At 45.2% G+C, this 15,497-nt stretch overlaps 1 protein-coding gene across 1 annotated transcript in view; it reads left to right on the top strand.

The window, feature by feature from the left end:
* Nucleotides 1-2,902: 2,902 nt before the first annotated feature.
* Nucleotides 2,903-15,497, top strand: part of LOC120929110 (serine/threonine-protein kinase Nek5-like) — an 81,876-nt gene continuing 69,281 nt past the window's right edge. Inside the window, exon 1 of the mRNA XM_040340338.1 lies at nt 2,903-3,070. The gene's annotated coding sequence lies outside the window, so the exon portion shown is untranslated. The remainder of the gene's footprint in view (nt 3,071-15,497) is intronic.

The following is a 15,497-nucleotide window of genomic DNA, read 5'->3' as shown; positions in this document are numbered from 1 at the left end:
AGGTGGTGCTCCACTTTTCGGGGGGGGGGGGGTTCGGCAAACAAATCACCCAACCCCCCCCCCCCCCCGTTCAGTCAATAGTTCAACCCCCCCGACGCTTGCTTGGTCGATCAGTCAACCCCTCGCCGCTTATTGGGTCGATTGGCGAGTCGGTCAGACCCCCCCCCCCCAGTCGCTTGGTCGATTGGTGAACAAATGAACAAACCCACCCCCCACCTTTTGCTCACCTGTCCCTCGGTCCATCCGTCCTCCCATCAGCCCCACGCTTACCCCATCCAGGCCTGATTGGCAGCCTCAGTGGCTTCCCCCTGCAGTGCTCTGCGCCCTGAGCCCACCCTTTTTTTAAATAACTTAGAGCCTCAGGCTCTAATCACGTGCTTCAAAAAAAAACATTAAAATCCATGCGTCCGGTGCCCTGCATGTAGATTAGCGGCTGAGTGAACAGATTAGGGGGGCGGCGCCCCTGCGCCCCTAATGGAGCTGCCGCCGCTGCATTACGGGGTTTAGAGGTTATAAACAGTGGGAGGATGGAGGTGAGGGGCACATATATAAAGCCCTGCTGTACGCTTTAAAAACACAATTTGCTCTTGGTTTGCTATGGGATTTGAAAGTACATGAACATTAATCATTGATGGACCTGTTCAAGGTCAGGCACAAGTCTGCGCGATTATGCTGCAAACTTACTGCAGGACATCATGGGCTCCACACTGCATTCTGCATTTAGGGTCCTTTCACACTCATCAGTTTTTCTTCCATTTTTGCCTTACCAAACAAAGAAAAAAAATGCATGACTGGTAAGTACTATGGAACGCTTTACACCAGTCAGCTGTATTTTTAAAAGTCCCGGGAAAAAAAATGCAGCAAAAATGCACCTTCTCATTGAAATGAATGAAATGGAAAACACACGAAAAATGTGGCAAAACCTCATGAAAAACGCACCCACGGTTGTGTTTTTGATGCATATTTTGAGTCAAAATGCACCAGAACATGGCAAAAACATATACAGTAAGTATGTTTTACTAAATTTTGCCTTGGTATACAAGCGACGTCTTGATATAAGAGTAGCGTCATGTCACAACTGAGTATAAAAAAGAGGAGAGGAGCCTCTAAGTGTAGCAATATGGTTACATTTAATGAAGGTACAACAATTAGTTTGAGAGTAACTTGGTTTGAGAGCGTTTTGCAAGACAAGCAACATTTTTTTATAAATTTGGACTTGATATACAAGCGATGTCTTGATATACAAGTAGCGTCATGTCACAACTGAGAAAAAAAGAGAAGAGAGTTGCCTCTAAGTGTAGCAATATGGTTACATTTAAAGGAGTTGTAAAGGTAAAAGTTGTTTCACCTTAAAGCAAGTTTCTACCATGAAATCCAGCATACTAGCGCGAGCTACAGTATGCCTTTATTTTTTATTTTTTGCGCCGTACTCACAGTTTAATCCCGTAGTTAAGTTTCAGACTCCCCGCGGGGAACGGGCGTTCCTATGCAGAGGGGAACATGATTGACGGCCGGCTATGGCGCGTCACGCTTCCCGAAAATAGCCGGAGTAGGGCTCTTTACGGCGCTATACGGCGCCTGCGCACAGATTAGGAGCTGACTGCGCAGGCGCCGTGAAGAGCCAAGTCCTATTTCGGCTATTTTCAGGAAGCGTGACGCGCCATAGCCGGCCGTCAATCATGTTCCCCTCTGCATAGGAACGCCTACTCCTCGCGGGGAGTCTGAAACTTAACTACGGGATTAAACTGTGAGTACGGCGCAAAAAAATAAAATAAAGGGTGAACCTCCGCTTTAATGCATTGTAAGCATTAAGGTGAAAAAACATCAGAGTATTAGAGGCCCTCCAGCACTTACTTACCTGACCCCTCGAAAGTCCAGCGCTGTGAACGCGCAGGCTTCTCGGCCGTCTTCCCGGCTCATTCATTGGTTGAATGAAAGCAGCCCAGCCATTGGCTTGCGCTGCTGTCAATCAAATCCAATGATGCGGCGCGCCGGGGGGGCGGGGCCGAGTGATACAGTGAGCGGCTATGGCCGCCAGCTGTATCACGGGAGCGTGCCCGTAAGGACTCAACACCATGCAAGCTCACTTGCATGAAAGTGTTGAGTTCCTGTGGGGGTTGCTGAGAGCCGCCGAGGGACCCCAGAAGACCAGGGGCCACTCTGCAAAATGAGCTGCACAGTGGAGGCAAGTATAAGGCTGCATTCACACCTAAGCGACAAAACGCCCGACGCGGGACGCTTCTGTCGCTAGAGGGGAGAATTCCCATTGCCGTCTATGGAGATGGTTTACATCTCATAGACGCGCAACGCCTGTCGCCTGAAAAAAAGTCCCGGACCCTTTTTTTCACGCGACAGGCGCGTTTTCCCATAGACAGCAATGGGAATACTTTAGAAAAAAAAAAAAGAAAAAAGAAACATTTGTAATCGCGGCAAATCTGCCGCTACACGCGTACGCGGCTGTCGCTTAGGTGTGAATGCAGCCTTATATGTTTGTTATTTAAAAAAAAAAAAAATTGTCTTTAGTGATCCTTTAATGAAGGTAAAACATTTAGCAACATATTGCTACACTTAGAGGCGCCTCTCTTCTCTTTTATACTCTGCTGGATTTTGCTTCTAATCCCCTTGTGGAGGCTTACATTTGTGGATGGAAATTTTATGGTTACACAATTCACATTGCTGTAATCTTTTTATATGGACTATAAACTGAAGGACCTATGAATAAATGGTTGTGGAACGAATCATCTGAGTTTCCATTATTTCTTATGGGTAAATTCGCTTTGGTATACAAGTGCCTTGGATTACAAGCATGTTTCTGGAACGAATTATGCTCGCAATCCCAGGTTTTACTGTACTAGCAATTTCTGATCTGAAAATAGTTTACAAAGCAGCATCCACCCCTTCCACCTCTCTGGTTTTATCCTCTCTACTTTCAGTTTCCTCTCCTACCCGATAGTACTCCCACTTTTCCTCATTCCGAGTGTAATGACATTGCTTCCCTGCGTCCGCCTGTTACTCCTTCTTACTGTAACATTATCTTCTGTGTAACCAAGACTGTCTGCACCTGGAAAAGGTATGTCACAATGGCTTTAATTTAATGCAAGAAAACTGCTTTACCTGAAACCTTGAACTCCCATAGGAAACGTGAGAACCCCTGTGAGAGTCGGCCATAACCTCATACATAGTACATAGAGGTCCCCTGCCAGAGACACCAAGCTGGACGGGTCGTAGTTCCATCCTTCAAGTATATCTCAACCCTCTTCTTTTTTCCATATGTCATGCATATGTACCCATACCCATATATTGTCATTATTCTGTGTCTCGGTTATTGGCGGTTGTCTGATGTTTTCTAGGTTTCCATGCTTTACAAGCATAAGAGGAAATACCTGTTTATTCACCTGTTTTCTTGTTCTACGGTGTATAAATCGATATCAAAGCTGCTTTTTATCACTCCTTACTTCCCTTTATCTTTATAATGGTTGGGGCTGATTTGGACTTTTAACCGCTTCAATACAGGGCATTTTCACCCCTTCCTGCCCAGACCAATTTTTAGTTTTCAGCACTGTCACACGTTGAATGACAATTGCGCGGTCATGCAACACTGTACCTAACTGACATTTTTATGTTTTTTTCCCCCACAAATAGAGCTTTCGTTTGGTGGTATTTGATCACCTCTGCGATTTTAATTTTTTTGCGCTATAAACAAAAGAAGAGCAAGAGTTTTGAACAAAAAACACAATATTTTTTACTTTTTTATTAAATAAATATCACAATTTTTTTCCACAGTTTAGACGGATACGTATTCTTCTACATATTTTTGGTTAAAAAAAACGCAATAAGCTTTTATCGATTGGTTTGCGCAAAAGTTATAGGGCCAGATTCACAGTCAGCGGCGTAAATGTAGGCGGGCGTAGCGTATCGTAGTTGCGCTACGCCACCACAACTTAGAGAGGCAAGTGCTGTAATCACAAAGCACTTGCGTCTAAAGTTACAGCGTAGCGTAATTTTGCCGGCGTAAGCGCGCCTAAATCAAATGAGGAACAGGGGGGCGTGTTTTATGTAAACTAATCATGACCCCACGTAACTGACGCTTTTTTCGAACGGCGCATGCTCAGTATCACGTCGAATTTTGAAATTAAATTACGCCCGCTCAATGCCTAGTCGACGTGAACGTAACTTACGTCCAGCCCCATTCACGGACGACTTACGCAAACGACGTAAAACACGACGCTGTTCCGACGTTTCCGACGTCCATACCTAACATGACTTACCCCTGCTTTATGAGGGGTAACTTTACGCCGGCGTATGTCTTACGTAAACGACGTATCTTGCTACGCCGGGCGCACGTATGTTCGTGAATCGGCGTATCTAGCTCATTAGCATATTCGACACGGAAATCTACGGAAGCGCCACCTAGCGGCCAGCGTAAATATGCACCCTAACATACGACGGTGTAAGAGACTTACGCCGCTCGTATCTTAGCCGAATTTATGCGTAACTGATTCTAAGAATCAGCCGCATAGATACGACGGCTCTCATTCGGACTTACGGCGGCGTACATGGTGCTACGACATCATAAGTTCTTTGAGAATCTGGGCCATAGCGTCTACAATATAAGGGATAGATTTATGGCATTTTTTTTTTACTAGTAATGGCGGCGATCTGCGATTATTATTGTGACCGTGACATTGCGACAGACATATCGGACACTTTTGACACATTTTTGGGACCATTTATATTTATACAGCGATTAGTGCTATAAAACTACACTGATTACTGTGTAAATGTGACTGGCAGGGAAGCAGGGATGGACTGGCCATTGGGACTACAGGGAGTTTCCCGGTGGGCCGATGGCTAAGTGGGCCTGCTTCAGTGACAGTGGACTGCCGCCCCCCTCCGCTCCTCTGTCTCTCCCTTCCCGCAGCGCTCACCTCCTCTCCCTGCCCACAGCGCTCACCTGGGGGGAACAAAGAGGCAGGGGGAGGACCAGAGGTGCAGGGGGGACGACAGAGGAGCATGGGTGAGGGGACAGACAGCTGACTCAACAGCTATGGCTTCTATCACTTCTGCCTAATCCTGTCCCATAAGGGGGGGCACCAAACTGATTCTTTGCCCTGGGTGAAATAATGTCTAGCTTCCCCAGTGGTACTGCCTATAAGAGTACCAGTACCAGCCGTTCTACTCTAATAAAGTAGAACGGCTAGTGGCTAGTGAAGGGGAAGAGGGGGCTTGGGTGGCCGGGGGGGTGCGGGAGTTGACCTATCAAAGTGGGCCAGTCTGGATGAAGTCCAGGGCCAAATTTTTGTCCCAGTCCAGCCCTGCAGGGAAGGGGTTATTATGGGGCGATCAAGTGGTTAATATGTTCCCTAGTGAGTGATTCTAACTGTAGGGGGAGGGGACTCACAAGGGGAGGAGACCGATGTGTGTTCCTCTGTACTGGGAAGGGAACACACATCGGTCTCCTCTCCTCTGACAGGACATGGATCTGTGTGTTTACACACACAGATCCATGGTCCTGCCGTTATTGCGGGCAATCGCGTGTGCCCGGTGGACAATGCGGCCGCCCGGCACTCGCACCGGGGCCCGAGAGATGCGGCGCGCGCACCCCTTAAACCGCCCGGCAAGCCCAGGACGTCATATTACGTCCACCCGGAGGGAGGGTTCCCGCCGACATCATTTTACAATGACTCGGTAAGGAAGGGGTTAAGGAATGCCTTAAATTGGCCATGAAGTAATTTTTTAACTAAATCAGATACTAATATTTACGTATATGTAAACCTCACCTTGTAAAACAACCCATTCAGTTGTAAATAGAAATGGAAAGCAAAACGTGTATATAGGTATAAGAAACATTAAGAAAACAATTTCTCTTTTTTATAAGTGATCACATAACCAGTGTTCTCAACTACATAATGATCTTAGTGAGCTGGGGGAGGAGAAGCAGCAGCACACTGGTCTTCTGTCTTCCCAGTGAATGGCTGTGCGCAGGGTGGGGGGGTTCTCAGCTCAGCTAGAAAACTGCCCGCGATGTGCTTTCATGCTTAGCATGGTCAGTTTTTAATAGGAAAGCAGAGGGACTGGCAGGAACACCAGGGATTTCACACAAAGGAAGCAATACAAGGGAACAGGATATGTTTTCATACAAGTACATGCAGGCACATAGCAGGAATATGAAATTCTGGGTTGATATATTCTTTAAAACTTACATGTATTTGATGTATTTTTAGTAAGAAATCTCCTCCTGACCATTATTGTTCGATGTGTGCCCTCTGCCGCTCAGACCTAATTATTATTATTATTATACAGGATTTATAGAGAGCTGACAGTTTGCGCAGCACTTTACAATGTAGGGAGACATCAACAGTACAATTCAAAACAAGAGAGTTAAACGAGCCCTGTTCCTGTGAGCTTACAACCTAATGCCGCGTACACACGATCGGAATTTTCAACAACAAATGTTCGATGTGAGCTTTTGGTCGGATATTGCGACCGTGTGTAGGCTCCATCGGAAATTTCCAACAACAAATGTTTGAGAGCTGGTTCTCAATTTTTACGACAAGAATTTTCCGACAAAAATTCTTGTCGGAAATTCCGATTCTGTGTATGCAATTCTGATGCACAAAAATGAACGCATGCTCGGAATCAAGCAGAAGAGCCGTGTTTTGCTTATTGAATTACATTTTTCTTGGCTCGTCGTACGTCACTGCGTTCTTGACGTTCGGAATTTCTGACAACATTTGTGTGACCGTGTGTATGCAACATAAGTTTGAGCCAACATTCCGTCGGAAAAAAAAATCCAAGGTTTTGGTGTCGGAATGTGTGATCGTGTGTATGCGGCATAAGAGGGAGGGGCTGGTGAAAAAAAGGTAGTGACTGCGTGGGATGAACTGATAAGGGGAGTAGAAGATTTGGTTGTTAGCTGGAGGCAGGATAGGCCACTCTGAAGAGATAAGTTCTCAGGGGTCGCCTAAAGAGTAGGACAGAGTAGGAGATAGCCGGACAGATTGGGGTAGTGAGTTCCAGAGTTTTGTAGGAGTCTCCTGTACATGCGCACTCCCACTCAGACTGCACCTGAACATGCAGCTGTTTCAAGGAGCACACACAGGCAACATGAAGGAGACATAGCGCAGAGGCTACACCTCTTATCCTCCTATACAGCAGTGATTGACCATTACTGCCTGTGATTTTGGCACTCTAAACAGCTGCACATACAGATTTAGTCTCAGGGGGTGCATGACAGTCAAGGAGATGCAGGGGGCACATATACAACGGCAATGTAGATGCGTGGCCAGGGGACACAGGTGAGAGGTGGGGTGGAGGAGCTGGGCCAGCACAGAGAATATTTAGACAATCCCCCAAAAAAGAAGAAGGCTATGACAATCACAGGAGGGAGTGGGTCGTGCCAAGGAATTGACTCTCCTGAAGCAGTCAGATTTTCTAGCAAGTTCAATACATGGCAAGAGAATAAAAATCAGCATTTAACATACCGGTACTTGTTTTTTGGTCATTTATCTGCATTTTTTAAATTGGTGACTGGGTCACTTTAATCTACAATGTTAAGGGGTTAGTTCACCTTTCTTTGCTTTTTCCAGCACGTCCCCCATGCTTTCCATCACCTCCATCACCAAGCTGTCTTGTATACACACGGTCACAGCAAATTCCAACCGTCAAAAAAGCAGTGACATACAAAACGTACGAGGAGCCGAGAAAAATTAAGTTCAATGCTTCCGAGCATGCGTCGACTTGATTCTGAGCATGCGTGTTTTTTTCTCTGTCGGAGTTCCATATAGACAAATGGAAATTCCTATAGAAATTTTCTTTCAAAGTCCGTCGGAATTTCCGACGGAAAAAGTCAGATGGGGCATACACACGGTCAGAATATCCGATGAAAAAATTCCATCTGACTTGTTTCATTGAAAATTCCGATCGTGTGTATGAGGCATTAGAGAAACTGTTTTTTTCTTTTGAAAATAGAGTTTAAACCATATGAACAAAAGCAGACCGTTGTTTCAACTGTCACTTTTCCTGGCCAGCAAGAAAAAGGTGAACGAAAAGGTGATAGGAAAAAAATTGTGAAATGAAAAAGGAATTGTGGTTCTAAAGGGAAAACATTTTTTACCTTAAAGTGGAGCTCTGTCTGCAAAAAAAAAAAGAATTAAAAGTCAGCAGCTACAAACACTGTAGCTGCTGACTTTGAATATAAGGACACTTACCTGTCCAGTGGCAGTGGAAAGGGGAGGGTGCAACAAGCGGAGCTTCCCCTTTTGGGCGGAGCTCCGCTTTATTGCGTTCCCCACACTAAGGTAAAATCTGTCTAAGTATTTGTATGCCATCCCCCTTCCAAATACTTACCTGAGTCCCTCACTTGATCCAGCTCTGTGCCCGTCTATAGCGGCTCCCATCTCTCCCTGCATTCACAGGACAGGAAGCAGCAGCAAGAGCCAGTGCCTCCTGCTGCTGTCAATCAAATACTGTGGTGATGGAGTGGGGGGCGGGGCTAAACCACACTGTGTGTGTCAATGGATGCACACAGCCTGGTTCGGGAGAAAACCTGCACATGGGCCACCATAGGAATCTGCTTTCTATGGTGGCACACAGAGAAGGCTAGCAAATGGCAGGGGACTGTAGAAATGGAGAATCAGGTTTGCTCTGTGCAAATCCATTTCATAGAGCAGATAAGTATTAAGGGCCAAATCTTCAAAGGAGATACGCAGGCGGAACTGCTGTTCAGCCTGCGTATCCCTGTGCCTATCTTTGGAAACGATCCTCAGAAGGATTTTTCCAAAGGCAGAAGATCCGACATCTGTAATAGACTTACACTGTCAGATCTTAAGATGCAGTACCGCATCCGCCGCTGGGGGCATTTCGAGTCGAAATGCCACTTTGCGTATGCAAATGAGTACTTAGGCAGATCCACAAAGCTTTTTAGCTTTGTGTTTTCTGCGTAAGTTACGTTTTGCATACGTAAAATTAGGGATGCTTTTAGAAGGCCTAAACTGTTTAGACCTTGTAAAAACAAACCTTTTTTTCGATCGCCGCGTTTTTTTTTAAATTTCGAATTTTTTTTCCCGGCGCGTAACTTTTTTTTTACCCGACGCAACTTTATTGTCCCGTCGCAATCCACAAAGCCCGACGAAAAGTACGTTCGCGCGATGCACGTCGGGAAAAATGACGTCACACGCATGCGCCGAACGTCCGGCTCGGGAGCGCGCCTCATTTAAATAGGAATCGCCCCCTCGATCAGACGACCGCCTTGCGACGGAGGCACTTAAGTTACACGGCGTGTAATTTTTAGGTAAGTGCTTTGTGGATCGGGCACTTAAGTAGAAATTTAACGCCTGTGTAACTTAACTGCTGAAAGTTAAGTTAGGCAGGTTTTTTGAGGATTTGGCCCAACATGTTTATTATTTACATTTAAAGAAAAAGAGCCTTTACAACATTTTTAATATACTTAACACTGTCATTACAAGTATTAAAAACCATACAGTTACCAGAAATTGGTATTTTTCACTAGCGTGGGCCTTGATGAGTGTTGATCAAGTATGGTGAGTGTAGAGAAGGTATAGTGGCGTATTGTAGCTATCCTCCAGAGTATTGTAAATAATAGCATCTTAGATAACTATCTCTCTTGCTGCACCAATGTCTAGTCTAGTTCAGACAGGCTGAAACATGACATCTCCACCTGCCTGTTTTCTTACAGTATAGAAAATACATGTCACCCTGCAGTAAGAATAAAGGTAATATTATTTCCTGTTCCTGGAATGGCTCTTAGTACAAGACAGTGGGGGTCATTTTTGCTGTGCCGTGATACAAAGCATTGCAGCATATGTACACCCCCTACACTGCTTTAACCACTTCAATACCGGGCATTTTCACCCCCTTCCTGCCCAGACCAATTGTTAGTTTTCAGCGCTGTCGCACTTTGAATGACAATTGCGCGGTCATGCAACACTGTACCCATATGAAACCAAGGCACCATGCACACGAGAAGCAAATGCAAACACATGTAAACTCAAGTTTTCAAAGGCAAAAAACGGCGTTTAAAACGCCAGTTTTTGCCGCGAATTTTGCGGCGTTTTGCCGCGTTTAGCAGCGTTTTACCGCGTTTGCGGCTATCAGCGTTCATAACAAAGACATTGTAGACCCTTCCAAAGCTTTGAAACGCAAAAACGTTTGCGTCTGAACCCAAAATTTTGCGTCTGAAAAAACGAGCCTAAACCCAACTGCTTTAAAACGCCAAAAAATGTGTGCATGGACACATAGGATAACATTAAATGTGTTCAGGGGCAGTTGAAAAAAATGCCCAAATGCCTCTGAACTCGAGTTTACCAGCGTCTCGTGTGCATGGGGCCTTATGTTTTTTTTCCACAAATAGAGCTTTCGTTTGGTGGTATTTGATCACCTCTGCGGATTTTATTTTTTGAGCTATAAACAAAAGAGCGACAATTTTGAAAAAAAAACACAATATTTTTTACTTTTTGATTTAATAAATATCACATCCTCAGTTTAGGCCGATACATATTCTTCTAACATCGCAATAAGCGTATATTGATTGATTTGCGCAAAAGTTATAGCGTTTACAAAATAGGGGATAGTTTTATTGCATTTTTTTTTTTTTTTACTAGTAATGGCAGCAATCTGCGATTTTTATTGTGACAGTGACATTGCGGCGGACATATCGGACACTTTTGACACGTTTTTGGGACCATTCACATTTATACAGCGATTAGTGCTATAAAACTGCACTGAATACTCTGTAAATGTGACTGGCAGGGAAGGGGCTAACACTAGAGGGCGCTGAAGGGGTTAAATATGTTCCCTGGGAGTGATTCTTACTGTAGGGGGAGGGGACTCACAAGGGGAGGAGACCGATCTGTGTTCCTCTGTACTGGGAACACACATCTCCTGACAGTAGGTGGATGTGTGTGTTTACACACACAGATCCACACTCCTTCCGTGATCACGGGCAATCGCGGGTGCCTGGCGGACATCGTGGCCACCGGGCATGCGCACGGGGTCCTGAGCGATGCCGCGGGCATGCGCCCCCTAGTGGCCAGGCAGCCCAGGACGTCATATGACATCCACCCGGAGGGAGACAAGGTTCCTGGCGACGTCATATTACTAAGGCTCGGTAGGGAACTGGTTAACGTACAACTTGGTTGTAAATCCACTGTGTTTTATTCCTACAATCCCCTGTGTTACATTACTTTATGTGCCCCAGTGTACAGTATGTGCCACTTTATACCTTATTTCATAGCGCTGCTCAGCGCTTACATGACTGGCCGCCGCTCTCCTCTCCTGATCTGATAACTACAGTGGGAGGGGCTGAGAATCCCCCGCTGACATCGTCCGGGAGGAGGGGAGGAGAGTGGTGGGCGGTCACTATTAAATAAGGTATAAATAAAGCGGCATATTTTAAAAAAAACGCATACACTGGGGTACATAATTTAATATAACAGATGGGATTGTAGGAATAACACACAGTTATGATAGCAGCAGGAGGGGAGGGTCACTAGCTAATAGGCAGGGAGGGAGGGGGAGAGTTGGAACAAGGATAGACAGCAGGATGACTACGGTATCAAGGATCAGCATCCATGATAAATGTGGTCAGTTTACAGAGAGGGGGGCAGAACCAGGCAGGATCAGCCAGGTATTTTAGATGATACACAGGGCCAAATTACACAGCACAAGCACTGTGCTGTTATTCATGCTTTAAAGGAACAAGATCAATTTTATTTCATTTTTTTGGGTTACAACCGCTTTAAAGTAGAACTAATTAATTTTTTTCTTTTCATTTTGGTAGATTAAGGGAATGTTATAACCCCTGCCAGGTTTGCCATCTGTGTCTCATTGGGGAGTTTTCCCTTCACTTCCTGTCCCATAGCTAAAACAGGAAGTGAGTTTTTATTAGTGTTCTGGTGTCAACCCAAAATTTGAAATTTTCTTTTACTTCCACTTTCAGGGATAACGATAAACAGGAGAAATAGAGAGGATCTTCCTAGAGGCCCACAGACAGCAATTAAAGCCTGTCAATACAAAAATAAACAAATGCTCTTGCGGTCGAAAGATTGCCGTTGGGTGAATTGGAAAAGGAAGTAAGGAAATCTTCACAACTCACGCCACTGCATTGGCTGTGCTGCCACTCTAAACTGGTTTGGGGGAACCCAGGACACATTCTAAAAGAAAACAATGACAGAGGGCACACCAGCCTTGCGCATTATCTTTGCAACACTGAAATTTATTAAAAATAAGATGTTATACTCGCAAACAAGTGATAAAATCAGGCAGATAATACAAAGTCCATCATAGACCTTATCCAGGAGGATCTGCTGGCCAGTAGACTTAGGTGGGATGAAAAACGTCCAAGGTAAGTTGACGCATTTCGAGGATGACCCTTCTTCCTCAGAGCTTTGAGGAAGAGGGGTCACCCTCGAAACGCATCAGATTACCCTGGATTTTTTTTCAGTATATCATATCCCATCATAAATATACAGTCATTACACTTTGTAATAATAGATATCATGCGCACTGGGGCAAACTGAAGTAATGGCATGTGCCGTTACCGGCGGCTCCCGCACATTGCGCAGGAGTAACGTCATTTTGGCTCTGGCAAACCAAAGTGCCGGAGCCATGATACCCATGATACCCAGAAGTAACCCCTGGAAGAGATGTCGTCGCCAGAGGGGGGACGAGGACCGATGCAGGGGCTTCGATGTATGGTAAGTAATTCATAATGAGCTAGTAAACTATGCATACTAGCTCATTATCACTTTGTCTTGCGGGATTTTTTTTTCCAAGGGTTTACAACCACTTTAAGATGTGCCAAAGGGCTTTTCCCAGCCTTTGGGACCCAGCAGAGACCTGTGGCACATCTGCGCACACGGGAAAAAAAATTATTTTGGCGGAACTCTGCTTTAAGCCCAGGTTCACACTGATGGTTAGGAATCGTGCGAATTCAGCTGAACTGGCAAGATTTCAAACTGGCAATGCAGTCAGACTTCGGGGGCGATTTGACAGACATCTGTGTGGGTTCATGCATATTTCTGGGAATCGGGTTTGAGACAAGAGGTTTAACTACAAGCACCACCTCCCCAAGGTATATTGAGAAAAAGCAAAGAACAGAAATGGGAGTTTTGAGGTGCAAAAAAATCAATCAAATTGATAGTACCAATTTCATCATTTTATTAAACAAACATGATTAAAATAGATAGTGGGGTGGATTCAGAAAGCAATTGCGTCTGCGTATCCATAGATACGCAGCGTAATTGCTTAGTTGCGCCGGCGTAACGACTTTTCTGTATTTAGAAAGCTCGATACGCGGACTGCAGCCTAAGATATGACTAGCATAAGGCTCTTATGCCGTCGTACCGTAGGCTGCATTCGTACGATGGGCGCTAGGTGGCGTTCCCGTAGTGGTCAGCGTAGAGTATGCAAATTGCATACTCACGCCGATTCACAACCGTACGTGCGCCCGGCGTTCGCATTTTACGTAGTTTGCGTTCGTCGGTTTTTGCGTAAGGCTGCTCATGCTATTAGCAGGAGCAGCCGATGCTAAGTATACCCGTCGTTCCCGCTTTTGCGATGTTTGAAAATTACGTTGTTTGCGTAAATGAATCGTGAATGGCGCTGGACACCATTTACGTTCACGTTAAAGCAAATGACGTCCTTGCGACGTCATTTACCGCAATGCACGTCGGGAAAGTTTCCCGACGGAGCATGCGCACTACGTTCGGCGCGGGAACGCGCCTAATTTAAATGATCCACGCCCCCTACGGGATCATTTAAGTTACGCGCGCTTACGCCGGCCAGTTTTACGGAGCTACTGCTTCGTGAATGAAGCGTAGCGCACGTAATTTACGGAGGCGTAGCGTAAAAACGGTACGCTGCGCCTCCGTAAGAGGGCGCAAATCTACCTGAATCTAGGCCAAAGTTTATAACCAGAACATGAAAATCATGCGGTCACAGTACAGAAGTTGGTTGCCTCTACATGTTTCGCCATAATCATGGCGTCTTCTGGAGCTTTTGTAAGACCTTATATTCAATGTCACCCAAACATGAATAAGATTCCCAAGGACCATCAAGGCCCCACAGGTGGTCCAGCAAAGTATCAGTGCGCCATAGAGGGGATAATAGCCCTGTATTAACACCCTGTTATGATAAGAAGTCAAGGAATCCAAAGGTTGATAATCATATCACCCCAAATAATGGTATTAAACTTCACAAAGACCGTGCCATCTAGACACTTCCTTCATTAAATATAACCGGATTCATTTCCTTAATATCAATATGATACCATTAGACCAGGGAAGATCAATTTAAAGCAGTGTTCCAGCCGCAATTTTTTTTTTTTTAAGTCAGCAGCTACAAACACTGTAGCTGCTGACTTTTAAAAATGACACTTACCTGTCCTAGGCGCCCCCGATGTCGCCCCCCCCCCCCCCCCGAGGCCGATCCCTCGATTGTGCCAGGTACCGGCGCCGCCATCCTCACTAAGGGAAACAGGCAGTGGAGCCTTGCGGCTTCACTGCCCGTTTCCTATTGCGCATGCGCGAGTTGCACAGCGCTTTATGAATGAGCGGCTGTTCTCTGGGATACACGCAGTTCCCAGAAGACAGCGTGCCCCATTCCCCAGAAGACAACGTGAGGAGGGCAAGAATGAAGACCAGCCGCAGAAGAGTCAGATTTGGAAGATCTGCCTAGCAACCGCCAATTCTGCAAAGTAAAACATTTTTTTTTTTCGATTTTTTTTTTTTTGTAGCATTTTTATGTCATTTTATTTTTTTTTAGGGTAGACCTCCGCTTTAATGAATCTATCCCAAGGGAATAACCCCTTTAACCTTGGACTGAAATCCTGCAGGTATCAAACAGAGCGAACGGCCGCAGCCATACTTTTGGGAATAGGTGCAGTGCCGCACCGATTCGGAACAGTGCTATTGCCGCAATAGCCGCCGGTTTGGCATGCCAAATGGGCCCAATGTGAACGTGGGAAAAAAAAAACACCTTTTCTAATCTAATTGAGGGAGAGAGGTGGGGGAAGGCAGATGCAAATTTGTTTATTAAATGTGTGAAGGTCTCCTTTAACTATTAAAATCCGCTTTCCTGTGTGTGGCATATTGATCGAATGGGCTGCCAAGCCATAGATCAATTATTCCTATCGATCTGAAGTGTCAGTGGGGCAGTGGACAGTGTCAGTAGATTTTATTTTTACTTTTTATTTTTTATTATTTTTTCAATTAAGTTTTTAAATATTTTTTTACAATTTTGTTTTCATTATTTATTTATTTATTAAATTATTATTGTTTACAATTTTGTTTTATTCGTTTTTTACTTTTTTTTTAGGAAACCCATTAGGGCGCATTGGGTAAATATCATGGGTCCAAACAGGGGCATTTGCAGCAGACAAGGGGCTGGATTCAGGTAGATTTGCGTTTTTTTTACGGAGGCGCAGGGCAACGTTTTTGCCCTGCACCCCCCGCAAATTAACTGCGCTGCCCTTGATT

Source organism: Rana temporaria, chromosome 2 (assembly GCF_905171775.1).
Source record: "Rana temporaria chromosome 2, aRanTem1.1, whole genome shotgun sequence".
Taxonomy (NCBI): domain Eukaryota; kingdom Metazoa; phylum Chordata; class Amphibia; order Anura; family Ranidae; genus Rana; species Rana temporaria.
Note: the sequence above shows the minus strand (reverse complement) of the source record. Positions and strands in the feature narration are given on the sequence as shown.